At 38.7% G+C, this 16,109-nt stretch overlaps 1 pseudogene; it reads right to left on the bottom strand.

The window, feature by feature from the left end:
* Positions 1 to 5,824: 5,824 nt before the first annotated feature.
* Positions 5,825 to 6,690, bottom strand: LOC118834984 (annotated as a pseudogene).
* Between the last annotated feature and the right edge of the window lie 9,419 nt (positions 6,691 to 16,109).

The raw sequence follows: 16,109 nt of genomic DNA, 5'->3' as shown, positions 1-16,109 counted from the left end.
TCCTGATCTGTACCATGGTAATTGCTCAGCAAGTGACTTCATCTCATAATTTTGCAATCAATACTGCTCCTCAGGTTTCCTTATCCCTTAAGACTGGAAGTAGTACTACATTTCAGGGCTTCTTTTCCCTTGGGACCAGAAGTGATACTGTTCTCAATGCTCCTTCCTTCTGTTGATTGGAAGTTCTCATCTCCGTCCAGAAGGAATTATAAGCAATGAGGTTGCCCAACAGTACCTGGTCTTGTGTCCAGTGCTAGAACAGGACTTCCCTGTGATCTCTTTCTTACAACTTGCCAGATCTCTTCACTCTTTCTAGCTTGAAGGTTCCTATATGCTGCTTCTGAAACTACCACCTAGACCCACCACTGGTGTTTTATCAACCTGTTCTTCAAAGACCCTTCTGCCCCATGTCATGGATCCATTTTTCACTTCCTAAGTTATTCTGTGCTGGAAGAACATCTCACTTGAAACTTTTGTTGCTTTTGCAACACCAGAATTTTTCTTTTTGAGGAGTTCTTTTAAAGTTACTTGGATGGAAATGTTGGAAGAATTTGCATGAGTGATTTCTTTATTCTGCCATCTTTGCTCCACCTACTGAAGTATTCTTACTAAGGTCTCATTTTCCATAGCTTCTTCATGCTGAAATATGGGAGATGCTAAATGCATAAATAAGATACATTTATATAATTATTGTCAAATGTTTATTGAAAATGTCAATAACTTCCAAACCATGTGATTCCTTTCTAATTTTTACAAAATGTTTATGAGAATACTATATATGCATTAAAGGAATACTTAGCAAATACATAAAAAGGTAACAAGAAAACTACATTCTGAAATTTATATATATATATAATATATATAATATATTATATAATTATAATATATTATAATATATATGATATTATATATATATATATATATATATACATATAGAAATTTAAGGAATACGAAATTCCTCACAGTTTTTTCTTTCTTTCTTGAAAACAAAGAAAAGCAGGAGATGGAGCCAAGATGGTAGAACAGAGGAAACACTTATGAGTGCTCTCTCTACATTCCCCTCCAAGCAACTTTAGAACAAAGACTCAAATCAAATTTTGGAGTGCAGGTCAACAAAAGGTCAGAACAAGACTTTCTTCCTGCCCAAGACAACTTCAATGTTTTGTAGGAGATATTTTTCAAATAGGGTAGAGACTACCTCAGAGCCCACATGGAAACCACACTAGCAGTGGGACTTGGTGGTGATGACAATAGCTGCAATACATGCTTCAGGAGCTTTCAAACCAGAGATGATAATGAGATCTGTCAGATGGTCCAAGAGAGATTACAGGGGACTCCTGTGCTAGCAACTGACACAGGTCAGGACATCGTTGGTCAACTCCATTACCTACACTCATTGTATGTTCTTTTTTTAAATGTGTTTTCATTTGTAGTATGGCTAATACTGTTATTTGTTAAGCATGACTTCACGTATGCAATTGATATCAAATTCACTGCCTTCTCAAGGGAAAGGGATGGGCAAAGATTAGGGAGATAATTTGGAACTTAACATTTAAAAAAATAATGTGAAAATATTTTGTATGTAATTGGGAAATATTTAATAAAATAAAAAAATCAAAAAAAGAAAGAAAAAATCTCTATTAGGGATTTTTTTTCTTTCTGGGGCAATTTTTAGGCTCTCATTTTTCTTTCTTTCTTCTTGGCTTCTCCCCCCTCTCCTTTCATAGCAATTAATTGGCAATAATTAAAGTTATTTAGAAGATGATTTTAGTCTGTATCAATTTCTTTCTCCATCTATTTTCCATTTTCCCCCAAAATCAGTGAGTGATTGAGAGATATTTTCATTGAATGTTATAGACTTTTATTATTAAAAATATGTTTTCTATTGGTTTTAATCTTTGCATGCCAAATCAGTGTTGTTACTGAACATTGAACATTTAAGAAATTAATTTCAAGCTAATAATAAGCAATTTCCTCTTTCTTATAATAAATATCATTTTCTTTTACAGCTCATTGAATGTGTCATTTTTTCTTAAATTTCAATCCACGAAATCCCCTCGTGACACAGTCCCTTCCTCTCAGGACTCTTTGTCTTTTGGTTCATTCACTTTTCCTTTTAAATTGTCTTTGTTAGTGTGTATTTTATTCTTCTGGTTTTGCTTTAAATTTTTCCAGATTACTTTATACTCCTCCTATTTGTAAGTCTTGATTACATTATAGCAGTCTGTGATGTGAATGTAGAGAATTTTCTCTAATGGCCTCCTCTTATCAGGCAAATTTAGGTGGCTTTGCAGTCCCATATGATGATGCTATGGAGATATCTGAATGAACTTTACAGGACCCTCCAGGCATTTCCCAACCAAGCAGTTACTGGGTCCAAGAGGGTGATTATTTTTGTAGTGCCCTACTCATTGCCCAATTTTCCTTCAGGCACAGATTTTCCTTCAGTCACAGTTAGTGAATGTGCCTGATTTTGCACAGCCCCACCAACTGAAATAGTAATTAAGGTGGGACTTTTTGCTGTTGACCTTTAATGATTCTGGCCTTTGTTTGAATTCGGCAGATAAAGTGGGATATTTTTGTATTTCTCAGCACTGAGACAATTGGGAGTCATTGATTTGTATCTGATGTGATACTGGGAGTGGGGAACTTTTCCATGCCCAGCCTGGGTGAGGTTGGGGCCCTCTGGGCCCTGAACAGGATATATAAGTGCAGAGGTTACTGTTCTCTCTGGGAGCTCTGAGCCACAGCAGGAGTGGTGCGTGACTCTGGGCCAGCCATTGTAATGAGCTCCCCGGATGAACACTCTGTAATTCAGGGTAGTGGTTTTTTTCCCCTGAACTAAGTAAATGATATTTGTATGCTGGATTAAAGTAAGATTGTTAACCCTTTAAGGCTGCTTGCCTTAATAGAGGATCAAAAGGACCTGGGCTTGAAGTGTTCTATGAGCTGGTTGTTGTTGGTTTTACACCCTCACAGAAGCTTCTAGCCAGATTGTTGAAACACCAACATTGAGTCTCATTGCTCTTTTCCATAGCCCTTGCAGCCCAGCTGTGGGAGAAGGCTTCTTAATTGTATTCCTTCTGTCCTTGGACCCTTGGAGGTTTCTTCATTGCCAGTTTTCTGTGCCAGGAGAAGAGAATAGTGGTTTTGCCCTGCATGCCATAACTTTCCTCTCCCTTCCAGAGCAAGCCTTCATTGAGGAGTATGAAAGTAGTCTGCAGTTTGATGACAGGTATCTCTGGGCCCTGCTGGAGGGGCTGCAGACACACAGGCTCATCTGTCTATTATTTTCAAGGTAAGAATTTCAGTCTTTGGGGGCAGCAGCTTTGAGTTTGGGCCTTTAGCATTTCAACCAAACCAAAGGTTACTTTTCTAGCTGGATTCTGAGAATGGGTCTAATTTTAGGTACAGCCTGACTGTGGTGAGAGGCATGGTCCTGTGTCAGTGTGGTCTTTGTCTCTTCTCTCAGTCTCGCCTCTTTCTGTCAGTTAGACTTTGTACAATTGTCCATTTGTAGTCAGTAAGCCAACATTTATTAAGTGCCGCTCATGTACTTAGTGCTAAAGAGTCCCTGATCTCTAGGACAGGGTTTATGTTCTAATGGGGGAAGGCATACAAGAAGGAAGGTGAAGAGAGGTAGGGGAGAGAACAGGTTGTGGTCCCTTCTGAAAGAGGTTCTGGGAGATGCTGTCCAGTCAGAGTGTTGAGGGTTGAGGGAGATGAGAACCCCAAAACTGGAGTTCCCAGATGAGGTCATTGAGGGGGAGTACCCCTCAAGGACCCAAGTGCTGGAGAGGGTCAGGGCTGTCTGGAATGAATTCACAATCCCAAGCATTCTTTAAGTCGAGGTGGCAAAAATTTATTATGCTTTACAGCAGGCAAGAGTTCTTAGGGAACCTACAACCTTATGGGGGTACAGGAAAGATTTCCATAAGATATTTGGGGGTGAAACATGTCAATTGAGTGTTTTGGGGTGGGATTAGGAAGTAGTTAAGGGGTGGTCAGTTCTTAAAGGAACATGCACTTTTTGTATCTGTAACTCAGGTATCTTACCCAGAATTCACTGGGAAATAGCCCAAGGCGGGGCTACCTAGCAGTGCAGTTTTGACTGTGAAATGTCACTAAGTCAACTAATGGTCAGGGCTGGCTGGGAATATCCAGGTGGCTCTCATCAAATGTCTTGTTAGACAAGATGAATGTAAGGGAGTATATAATTGACTATGTGTAGGATACATATCAGTAAGGTCAGCAAGTAGTAAAAATTGTTATGGTCCAGTGCACAGCCAATTAGCATGTATGCAAGGAGTTGGACCAATAAATTCTATATGTGCAGCTGGCCACAGTATCAGGAGGAGAAAGAAGTGTTTTGCTAAGCCATACTGCCCTTGAACTGGAGAGGAACTGCCTGAGACAGTATTTTGAGGCTAGGGAGAAATGTAATTTTAGAACTGGATGTGATTTTGGAACTGGGGTCCAGGCACAGGCACCCAAGTGGAGGCTAAGGAGAAATGTACTATTTGAATTACGGTCCAAGCAGAAGCACCCAAGCCCCCCCTCAAGAGTGAGGGGCCTCCAGGGGAACCACAGCAGGGGAGAGTGGATTACTTTCCTTCACCGTGTTCCTCCTCAGGCTCCAGAGCTGACAGAACAGACCTTCCAGTCCTTGTTAGAAGAGAGTGTGAACAGACACAATGAGTTCTGTGCCCACAGGCACGAGTTTTCCGTCACCAGTAGAACAGAAGAAAGTGCCAGTCTTCTCCTGAGCTGTGTGATAGGCTTAGTGAGCATCCAGAGTGCCAGAGCCTTCTGGATCCTGAGGGAGATTGGTAGGGCTGCTATCTGGGGCATGTTTCCGTCTCAAATATTGCATCACCCCCTGACCCTGAATCCTTCATTGTCAGATGCTAGGAAGCTAATGACCTTTCACTGCCAAAGAGGGAAACTAAAACCATACATGTAACCAGAACAGAGACAAGGAGGCTAGGACAGTGCCTAGGAGAATAGCTGGAGTTGTTCGGGGACCACCAGCGCAGAGTGAGTGTCCAAGAGAACAGTATGTGTATTGGGGCGGGGGTGAGGGAGTGGGGGGGTGAGTGTCACCATGTCAGAGGCCTTCAGGCTGACTCACACTTAAGGATCCCTTGGACCACCTGACCTCAAAGGGATCAGCTTGCATGCTTGCACACTTGTGGTGACAGGGTAAGGACAGAAGCCAGAAGGAGATGGCAGCTGGTTTGGGGTTTGAAGGGCTGCCCTATGGCAAGCACTACCCCCTCCTCATTACTGAAGGCCTGAGAGGAGAAGCCCCTGTCAGGGAGGCTGCTCAGGAAAAGGCAATGGCTCTTGGGGCCACTGACCAGGCAGGCAGGGTTAGCTTCCACCCCCACCCCTGCTTCCTGATGACTAGCTGGTGCCGCCACCACCACCCCCAACCCCGGTTCCTGACCTAGGCTTCTCTAGTAACCACAGACTGTTGTCTTCTGTATGCAGGTATGTGACATTTTGACTGTGCTCCTCTGATGGCCTTGGGAGGATGTCCTCCTGAATCTTAGGGTCATGTTTCTATGGACAATTCTATTTATTCCTGGGTGTCAGGAAGGGGCTAAGGGGAACCAGGACTGACACTGGGCACTGGAGAGGTACAAGGGTTTTATTTCTCATCATTCTTTGGTGGTGTACAAAAGCCAGCAGAGGAAGACAATGAAGGGTTAGGGAACATAATTTATATCTGGTGGTATTTTCTGCATGATAGCTTCTAGATTACATTCTCTTGGAAGGAAGGGCTCAGGGTGCCCTGCAGGGCTTGCAGCCTCAGGCCTCCCTACTGACACTTGACAAACCGTTTCAGATCTTCCAGAAAGTTGATGTACTCCTGTGCTCTAGGGCTGTGCTGAGCTTAATCAGTTCATCTGCAAAAGTGTTTTCCACCCCTCGGTCAGCCAGGAAATCCATCAAGTGGTCATACAAGGCCCAGTTCAGGGAATCCGTGTTGAGTGTGTAGTTTGTATCCTTCCAGTTGGATTCAGTGGTGGGCTGAAAACTAACTTCCTGGATGGAGAAGATGTCACTTTCATTACCTTCTTCCTGTCCAACCTCAGCCTCTGAGATAGTGGCAGTCCAGCACAGGGGCCTTCTTGGTATCCTCCTTCACAACCTCCAAAACAAAGTTCGGGGTTGAAGTAAATTCGGGCTCTTGCTGTTCTTGGGCTTCCTGTCCCTCTGGTGACTCGTCATCAAATGTCGGTGGGAAAATATTGAATGCAACCATGATCCTCTCACCAGCTAATCTGCAGACTAACTTGACTTCTGCACACCCAGTTCCCAATCCCCAGACATCCTGGGGAGGGATTTGTGCTTCTGGATTTTCCACTCCTCTTTAATTTCATCTGTCAAGAATTCAGCAAAGGCCTTGCCCCCTCGGTGTGGAGCCCTCCTTCCCACTCCCGCTCTATACGTGCACGAGCATAGATCGCGTGCGCTCCGGAGCAGGAGGCGGGGGTGCGTGGGCCCTGGCAAGCTGGCTATTCCTCCTCCCAGGAAGCCCCTGAAGGCGCGGGTGGCGGCGTCCACAGAGGGGCGCAGAGCCTGCGCTGCAGGGCGCAACAGCAGGGGTGGCAGCAGCTGGGCCATGACCAAGACGCGCGGAGCGGGGTGGGAGCAACAACAGAGACCAGAAGGACAGCAGAGAGCGCAGAGCACGTCGGAATATCGCCAGGCCAGAAGGGTAATAAATTTCATTTTTAATGTGATATGTTTCTTGCTACTCCCAGCCTTGTTAGAAAAAATGTTTTCAATATGTAAATGTTTAAGTTTTTCTTCTGAATAATCCATAAGCCTTTAGCAACTCTCATCATATCTTCTGCCTCAGGAAACTCATTGCTGGGAGATTTCATTATCCTACAAAGTTGAATCATCCATGATATCCTAACTCTGATTAGAACTTCTGATTGGAAAGCACAGTCATGAGCTCTCAAACCTCAGTTCAAGGAGTGGGCCCAGCAGTATCTTCTCTATTTTCCATCAGCTGCAGTGCTTTTAAACTTCTTTGTATTTCTTTGTCGTGCACCCATTCTAGGTTCCTTCTCTTCTTCCTCTCCCTTTTATATGTTGTGTTCTCCTGTTAGATAGAGAGCTTCTTAAGAATGAGAACTGTTCATCTTTTATTTATATCGGTATCCCCTGCACTTAGCACTGTGTAGGCACATAGCAGCATTGTTTTGTTTATTGGTTGAAAATTATGGAAGCAATGACATTGTGGAATGACAAAGATGTTTGATGCAATGGCATATTATTGGGCTGTCAAAAATAATGAATAAGAAGACTACAGAGTAGCATAGGACAACTTATGAAAACTAGTGCAAAATAAACAAAACCAGAAAAGCAATTTACGAATGACCACAACAATGAAAATAGAAAGAACTACACAAAACAAATAAACAAATCTCAAAACTGTTGTATAATTATGATGACCAAAATTGACCCCAGAGTTGAAAATATCCCTTTCCCACTTCACCGTAGAAACAATTAAGCATGACTGTTTAATGCTACATATAGACTTAACTGACCTATGGGCTAGTTCTGCTCAACTGCTTTATTTTCTTCATTCTTTGTTTTTATTATTTCATTTGTCTATTTGTTTGTTTGCTTATTTATATTATTACTTAGTATGGCTCTCTGAGTAAGGGGGAACTACATTTAGAAATGAAGGGATGTAAAAACAAAAAACATGATTTTTAAAATTTCTCTGTGTTTCATTGCAGGTTCAGGGTGAGTGGGATTATATTTTGCAATGAATTCAACAAAGTATTAAAGAACTTTACTAGATCTTTTCAAAATAACTTACATGATTTGCAAAATACCGTTCTCTTCTACAGTCTTATTATAAATGGTTTCTAACAGAATTAGACCTTATCTATATTAAAGTAATTTAATAACCTTATGTTTAGTGATTTCCATCTAAGTACTTTCAATTAGTAAAACTTGAAAATTCAATGCAAAAATTGGGGCAGCTAGGTGGTGCAGTGAGTAGAACACTGGACCTGCAGTCAGGAGGACCTGAGTTCAAATGCAGCCTCAGATACTTGACAGATTTACTAGCTGTGTGACCTTGGGAAAATCACTTAACCCCAACTGCCCTGCCTTCCCTTCCAAAAAAAATGTACAGTTTACTGTCAGAGACAAGTGGGACTTCTTTGTAGCTGGTATTTGCATGCTGGTGGCACATAATTGCACAGGGTATTTAAAGTTTAAAAGCACAATATGCTTATCTTTTTAGAAATTTCATTACCTTGTATTCTGTAAATTAATTATGTCATGCAACTTAAAATATTGCAGTGAAATGATCTTTGAGGTTTTATTGTTGTTTCCTACTGAGCATCAGCAAGTGAATTACAATTTACATTTTAATTACATTACAATTACATTTTAATGAAGGGTGTGTCTTCCTAACATTTGAATTTATTCAAATATTTGTTTTGCTTATACCTCCCTTAACAATTTATACAATTCACTGAACTCAAATTTCAACCTTCTTAAATAAATTGGCACTTTTCATTAAATTTATATTCCCTGAAAATTAAGTATAAGATGCAAAATTTGAGGAGGGGAGCAGCTAAGTGGCGCAGTGAGTAGATCACCAGCCCTGGAGTCAGGAGGACCTGAGTTCAAATCTGGCCTCAGACACTTGACGCATTTACTAGCTGTGTGAACTTCGGGAAGTCACTTAACCCCAATTGCCTTGCCTTTCCCCCTCCAAAAAAAAAAGATATAAAATTTTAGTCTTTTAGAAATTACAGAAGAAGAGAGTTGAAAATACACTTTGAGAGAACAATATTTTCAATTTCATTTTTTGCTCTTCTAGTCCATGATGGTACAATTTTATTCATCTTTGTTACAAGAAATAATAATATTATCTCAACATCTGAGATTAAAAAAATATAAGCAATGGCAGAATGAATAATAAAAACACAAATAGGACTCTGTAATTCAATACCTGCTTGATTTTAGACAAGTTATTAATGTATTAAATGAAGAATGAGATAATGATGTGCAGTGGAGATCCAGACAAATTAGTATAATAGGAATTCAGTTTGGATGAGTATTAGTTTTTGATTATGGGAGACAACTAGTTAAAGCATATTATCAGACCAGTTTGGAGAGAAGTTGCTAATGAACAAAGGCTTTCTCTGCCTTCAACACTTTTGTCCTCCTACTTTTCTATGTCTATCTTCTTAGGTATCTTTCAAAATGACAAACCATTCAAGACAGGTGACTAAATGTATTTCATTATCATAGATAAACATGTAGCATGCATGTTTCTATGTATATTATTGTAAGTAAACTATCACTTTATATAGGATATAATCTAATGTTGTAAAAAGGATTAATTTGTAAGGATCACTGTGATAGCTAAACAATAGAGACAAAAAAAGAAACTAGTGTAGTAGATGTGGCAAAATGCTTTAACTGACTCTAGATACAACTGCAGGGTAGGTTGAAGGGGTAGGAATATCATAGGATCAAAACTTTAGAGGTGAAAAGCACTTTAGAACTCATCTAGTCCAATCTTTAAATATACAGTGGAGAAAATTGAAGTCTAGAAAGGGCAAAAGATTTGTTCAAGGTTGCACAAGTTTTAAATGGCACATTCAGAATTCAAACCAAAATCCTCTGACTGAAAATCCTACATTCCTTCCACATTCCCACATCACTGGTTAATCACCCTTCTATTTCATCCTAAGCTGAAAGCTTCAACTTTCTTATATCACCTGATGTCCTCTGGTCAGAGATTTTCATACCTTTTCTTAATCTAGAATTACAGAACCTTACTGGTGTAAAATAATATATAGGCTATCAATATTTGAATTGTAATTTTTTCTGTAATATCCAAGGCAAGTGATCATCTAGATCCTACTTGAAGAATTCCAGTTATGGGAACATGCTATATCCCAAGGAACATGGTTCCATTTTATATAACTCCATTGGTTAGGGAGACCCTAACCTAAATACATTGATGCACTCATATTCAGGGAAGTGCTGGTAAATGTTTCACAACTGTCTTTCAGGGGGAAATGTTCCAAACATGTACTTTGAAGTTTAATCTGCATTATTAATATTTTCTCTAATACTTTCTCAAATCAATAAAAGAAAAAAAAACAAATCCTGAATTGTAGCATTTGCTAATTTTAAAGGTGTAAATACTATCACCTGGAACAGAACTGGTCTCTAATCTTCGAGTGGACAGAGGCAAACAAAATAGGGTAGATACAGGAGAATCAGGGATCAAACAGAAGTTTAATTTCAAAGTGAGGAAAATGCTTACCAGTGGAAGTTCACCTTCTTGAGAAGGCAGGCTTGTGATTTGCAGTAGGGGTAGAGTATTTAACCACAAGAAGACAGGACTCAACACAGTCATTTTTAGGTCTTGAGTAAACAGTTCCTATGGCAAGCCCATACATGCAGGCATTTTGGGAAAACACAAGAATTCCTGGGTCCTGTGGGAAAACCCTCCAAGTTATTAGAATTGTTGAAACTTGCAGTTGTCTCACGCTCTTAGGCAAGTTGAGCCTTGTAATTGTTCAGTGGGTTACAGAATTAGAATTAGCATGGCAGGAATGGGAGTGAAGCCCCTGGTTTAGTTCATTTAGCGGTTACAAGAATAGGGATTGATAATATGTCAGGAGGTTTGATTGATGGCTTTGTACTGCAGCATGGTGGCTGCTTCTGACTCTCAGGGCACTGGTATATGGGGAAACCAGTAATATCATAAATCCCTCAGTACCTGGTGCTTGGTCAAAATAATGCATTTTGTCATAAGAGGAGATCATCCAGAGAGTAAGCACAGAGGATTATGGTTATGCCATGCTCAAGGCACAGCTTGCTTGCTGACAGGGTAGCATATCAGCTAATATGTTAACAATGCTCATATTGAAAATTTAAAAATCACTTATCACAGTTTGTAGGAGTTAGTTTCAGTACATACCTGGTTATTTTGAAAGAAAATACTCAAACACTAAGCAAATTTTGCTTTTCTAAAAAGTAAAATTTTTCCTCTCTAAATATTCTACATACATTGCCATGGAAGAGAGAAGTATCTCCAGAGAACAAATGACATTCCAATGGTAGAAAAAAAAGTGTTCCCTCCAGCCACCCAGTACTACAATGTACTATGGATCTTAGTAGGAAATATAGGAAGATATTTAGTCTAAATATGAGGTATTTCCATTTTCTTTTAGGAAATTCTGGCGAGCAATTGCCTGATACAACAAAATCCAAGCAGGGCATTTCTCTTTTTGCTCGCAGCTTCCTAATGCATTGCTCAGCATGGCTGGATTTAACCTACAGCTAAATAGTAAATAGTGACTGTTTCTCTTTTGCCCAGGAACCCTGAGGGTCTTCCCCTCCCAGTTTGAATTTTTTTTGAGTTTTGCTTAAAGGGGCCACCCCTTGATTAACTTCTTAAAGAGGCCTATTTACTGAATGGGAATTACCTCACTCAAAGTGAGAACCTAAAAAGACTTGGCCTGTCCTGAAATGGCCAGGGTCTCACAATGCATCCTGAGCCATCTCCAGTCATCCTGATGTCATGGCCCTCTTTGAGAGTGAAGGACAAACACTACCTGTGAGTAGCTTCTCCCTCTCCCCTTCCCCCTCTTACTCCCCCTGACTTTCCCCTTCCCCCTTCCTGCAATCCTCCTTTCCCCTTCACCCTTTCCCCCCTCTCCTTTCCTTCTCCCCATTCCCATCCTCCTTCCCCTCTCTCTGCCCTTCTTCTGCACAAAGGAAGGTGCATTTCAATGACTGAAGGCTTCCTCCTTAACCCCAGGTTTACTGGCTAGATTTATTTCTCAAAAACCAAGCCTTAAACCCAATTCACTCTGGAGCTCAAAGATTGGACAATAGATCCCTGTCCTTCTTGCACGGAGTGAATGTAAATACTAAATAGTATCTGTTTCTCTTCTAGCCAGGAACTGTGAGGGTGTTCTCCTCCCAGTTTAATTTTTTTTTTTAGTTTTGATTAAAGGAGACATCCCTTGATTAACTTTTTTTTTATATAGATTTTTTTTATTTTTAGTTTACAACACTTAGCTCTACAAGTTTTTGAGTTTCAAATTTTATTCCCTTCTCTCCCCTTGCCCCTCCCCACCAAAACGGCATGTAGTCCAATATAGATTCTACATAAACCTTCATATTAAACTTATTTACACAATAGTCAAGTTGCAAAGAAGATTTATGACCAATGGAATGAATCACGAGAGAGGAGAAACAAAACCAAAAAAGAAGACAGAAAAAAAAAGAGCAAATAATTTGCCTCAGTCTGCATTCATATCCATAGTTCTTTCTCTGGATGTAGACAGCTTTTTCCATCATGAGTCCTTTGTGCTACAGTAAGAAATGGGCAAGATACAGACTTCATAATAACCTGGAAAAAGCTATCTACATGCAGAGAAAGAACTATGGAGTATGAATGCAGACTGAGGCAAACTATTTGCTCTTTTTTCATATGCCTACAGATATCTTTAATTTCTTCCTCTGAAAACTGCCTGTTCGTATCCTTTGACCATTTCTCAACTGGGGAATGGCTTGTATTCCTCTAAATTTGGCTCAATTCCCTGTATATGTTAGATATGAGGCCTTTATCAGAGACATTGATTGTAAAGATTTTCTCCCAATTTTCTGCTTCCCTCCTAATCTTGGTTGCAATGGCTTTGTTTATTAAAAAAAAAAACAACAAACAACTTTTCAGTTTAATATAATTAAAATTATCCATTTTTGTAATGCTCTCTATCTCTTGCTGGATCATGAATTCTTCCCTTTCCCCTAGATCTGATAGGTAAACTATTCCCTGCTCTCCCAAATTGCTTATAGTATCAGCCTTTATTCCTAGATCATGAATGCATTTTGACTTTATTTTTGGTATATGGTGTAAGATATTGGTCTATATCCAGGTTCTGCCATACCATTTTTTTTTATTTTCTTAGCAGTTTTTGTGGAATAGTGGATTTTTAGCCCACAGGCTGGATTCTTTGGGCTTATCAAAGAGTAGATTGCTATAGTTGTTGACTTCTGTGTCTTGTGTGCCTAACCTATTCCACTGATCTACCACTCTGTGTCTTAGTCAGGTAATTTTGAGGACTGCTGCTTTATAGTACAGTTTGATATTTGGTATGGCTAAGCCACCTTCTCTAGCATTTCTTTTCATTGATTCCCTTGATATTCTGGACTTTTTGTTCTTCCAGATGAATTTTGTTATTATTTTATCCAACTCTCTAAAATAATTTTTGGTAGTTCTATTGGTATGGCACTGAATAAGTAAATTAATGTAGGTAAAATTGTCATTTTTATTATATTAGCTCAGCTTAACCATGAGCAACTGATGATATTCCATTTATTTAGGTCTGACTTTATTTGTGTGAGCAGTTTCGTAATTGTGTTTATATAGACCCTGGATTTGTCTTGGCATGTAGACTCCTAAATATTTTACAGTCTCTACAGTAATTTTAAATGGAATTTCTCTTTCTATCTCTTGCTGTTGTGCTTTGTTAGTAATGTATAGGAATGCTGAGGATTTATGTAGGTTTATTTTATATCCTGCAACTTTGCTAAATTTGCTTATTTTTTCAAATAAATTTTTACTTGAATTTCTAGGATTCTCTAAGTAAATCATCATATCATCGCCAAAAAATGATAATTTGGTTTCTTCTTTGCCTATTCTAATTCCTTCAATTTCTTTTTCTTCTCTTATTGCTACAGCTAACATTTCTAGTGCCAAATTGAATAATTGGGGTGATAATGGATATCCTTGTTAAACTCTGGATCTTATTGGGAATGCATCTAGTTTATCCCCATTGCACATAATGCTTTGTGATTGTTTTAGGTAGATGCTATTTATAATTTTAAGGAAGACTCCATTTATTCCTGTATTTTCTAGTGTTTTTAATAGGAATGGGTGTTGTGTTTTGTCAAAAACATTTTCTTCATCTATTGAGGTAATCATATGGTTTTTGCTAGTTTTGTTATTGATATGATCGATTATGCTGAAGTTTTCCTAATAAAGAACCAGCCTTGCATTCCTGGAATAAATGCTTCCTGGTTGTAGTGTATTATTCTCCCAATAAGTTGCTGCAGTCTTTTTGCTAACATTTTATTTAAAATTTTTGCATCAATATTCGTTAGGGAAATTCATCTATAATTTTCTTTCTCTATTTTGATTCTTCCTGGCTTAGGTATTAGTACCATATTTGTGTCATAAAAAGAATTTGGTAGGAGTCCTTCTTTACCTATTTTCCCAAATAGTGTATAAAGTTTGGGAATTAATTGTTCTTTAAATGTTTGTTAGAAATCACTTGTAAAAGCATCTGGCCCTGGGGATTTTTTCCTATGGAGGTAATGTATGGCTTGCTCAATTTCTTTTTCTGAGATGGGGTAATTTAGGTAATATACTTCCTCTTCTGTTAGCCTGGGAAATTTATACTTTTGTAAATATTCATCCATTTCCCTAAGGTTATCAAATTTATATGCATACAACTGGGCAAAATAGTTCCTAATTATTGTTTTAATTTCCTCTTCATTGGAGGTGAATTGTCCCTTTTCATTTTTGATACTGGTAATTTGGTTTTTTCTTTCTTTTTTTTAATCAAATTGACCAAGGGTTTATCAATTTTATTGGTTTTATCATAAAACCAGCTCTTGGTTTTATTTATTAGTTCAATAGTTTTCTTGATTTTAAATTTATTAATTTCTCCTTTTATTTTCAGAATTTCTAATTTGGTATCTAATTGGGGATTTTCAGTTTGTTCTTTTTCTAGCTTTTTCGGTTGCATCGCCATTTCATTGATCTCCTTTTTCTCTATTTTATTCATCTAAGCATTTAGAGATATAAAACTTCCCCTACGAACTGCTTTTGCTGCATCCCATAAGTTTTTGTATGTTGTCTCATTATTGTCATTCTATTGAATGAAGTTATTAATTATTTCTATGATTTGCTCTTTGGCCCACTCATTTTTTTGGATTAGATTATTTAGTTTCCAGTTAGTTTTAGTTTATCTTTCCATGGTCCTTTATTAAAAATAATTTTTATTGCACCATGATCTGAGAAGGATGCATTGACTATTTCTGCCTTTCTGCACTGGATTGTGAGGTTTTTATGCCCTAGTACATGGTCAGTTTTTGAGTATATGCCATGTACCGCTGAGAAAAAAGTATATTCCTTTTTATCCCCGTTCAGTTTTCTCCAGAGGTCTATCATATCTGCCTTCTAAAATTCTGTTCATCTCCTTAACTTCTTTCTTGTTTATTTTGAGATTAGATTTATCAAGTTCAGAGAGGGGGAGGTGAAGGTCCCCCACTAGTATGGTTTTGCTGTCTATTTTTTCCTGTATCTCCCTTAACTTCTCCTGGTAAGAATTTGCATGCTATACCACTTGGTGCATATATGTTAAATAATGACATTGCTTCATTGTCCATTGTGCCTTTTATCAGAATACAGTGTCCTTCCTTATATCTTTTAATTAGATCTATCTTTGCTTTTGCTTTGTCTGAGATTAGGATTGTTACTCCTGCTTTTTTTTTAACTTTAGATGAAGCATAATATATTCTACTCCATCCTTTTATTTTACCCTGTGTGTATCCCCATGTTTCAAATGTGTTTCTTTTAAACAACATATTGTAGGAGTATGGTTTTTAATCCATTCCAGTATCTACCCCCGTTTTATGGGAGAGTTCATCCCATTCACAGTTATGATTACAAGCTGTGTTTTTTTGTCCATTCTGTTCCCCCGCCATTTATACTTTTATTTCTCCCTTCTCCTTTCCACTCCTCAAAAGAGTTTTGCTTTTGACCATGGCCTTCCTCAATTTGCCCTCCCTCTTGATTTCCCTCCCTCATCTGACCCTTTTCCCCTTGCTACTTCTTCCCTCCCTTCTGACCACTCCCTTTTCTTTCGCCTTTCGCCTCCTAATGCCTGTAGGACAAGTTTGATTTCTGTAGTTATCAGAGTATGTTATTCTATTCTTGAAACAAATATGATGAGAGTAAAGCTCATATACTACTCTTCTCCTTCCCTTCTTTCCCTCTACTATAGTGTGTTTTTATACCTCTTCATGTG

The sequence above is a fragment of the Trichosurus vulpecula genome, chromosome 1 (assembly GCF_011100635.1).
Source record: "Trichosurus vulpecula isolate mTriVul1 chromosome 1, mTriVul1.pri, whole genome shotgun sequence".
Taxonomy (NCBI): Eukaryota; Metazoa; Chordata; class Mammalia; order Diprotodontia; family Phalangeridae; genus Trichosurus; species Trichosurus vulpecula.
The sequence above is the reverse complement of the archived record's forward strand: the minus strand, read 5'-3'. Positions and strand labels throughout refer to the sequence as shown.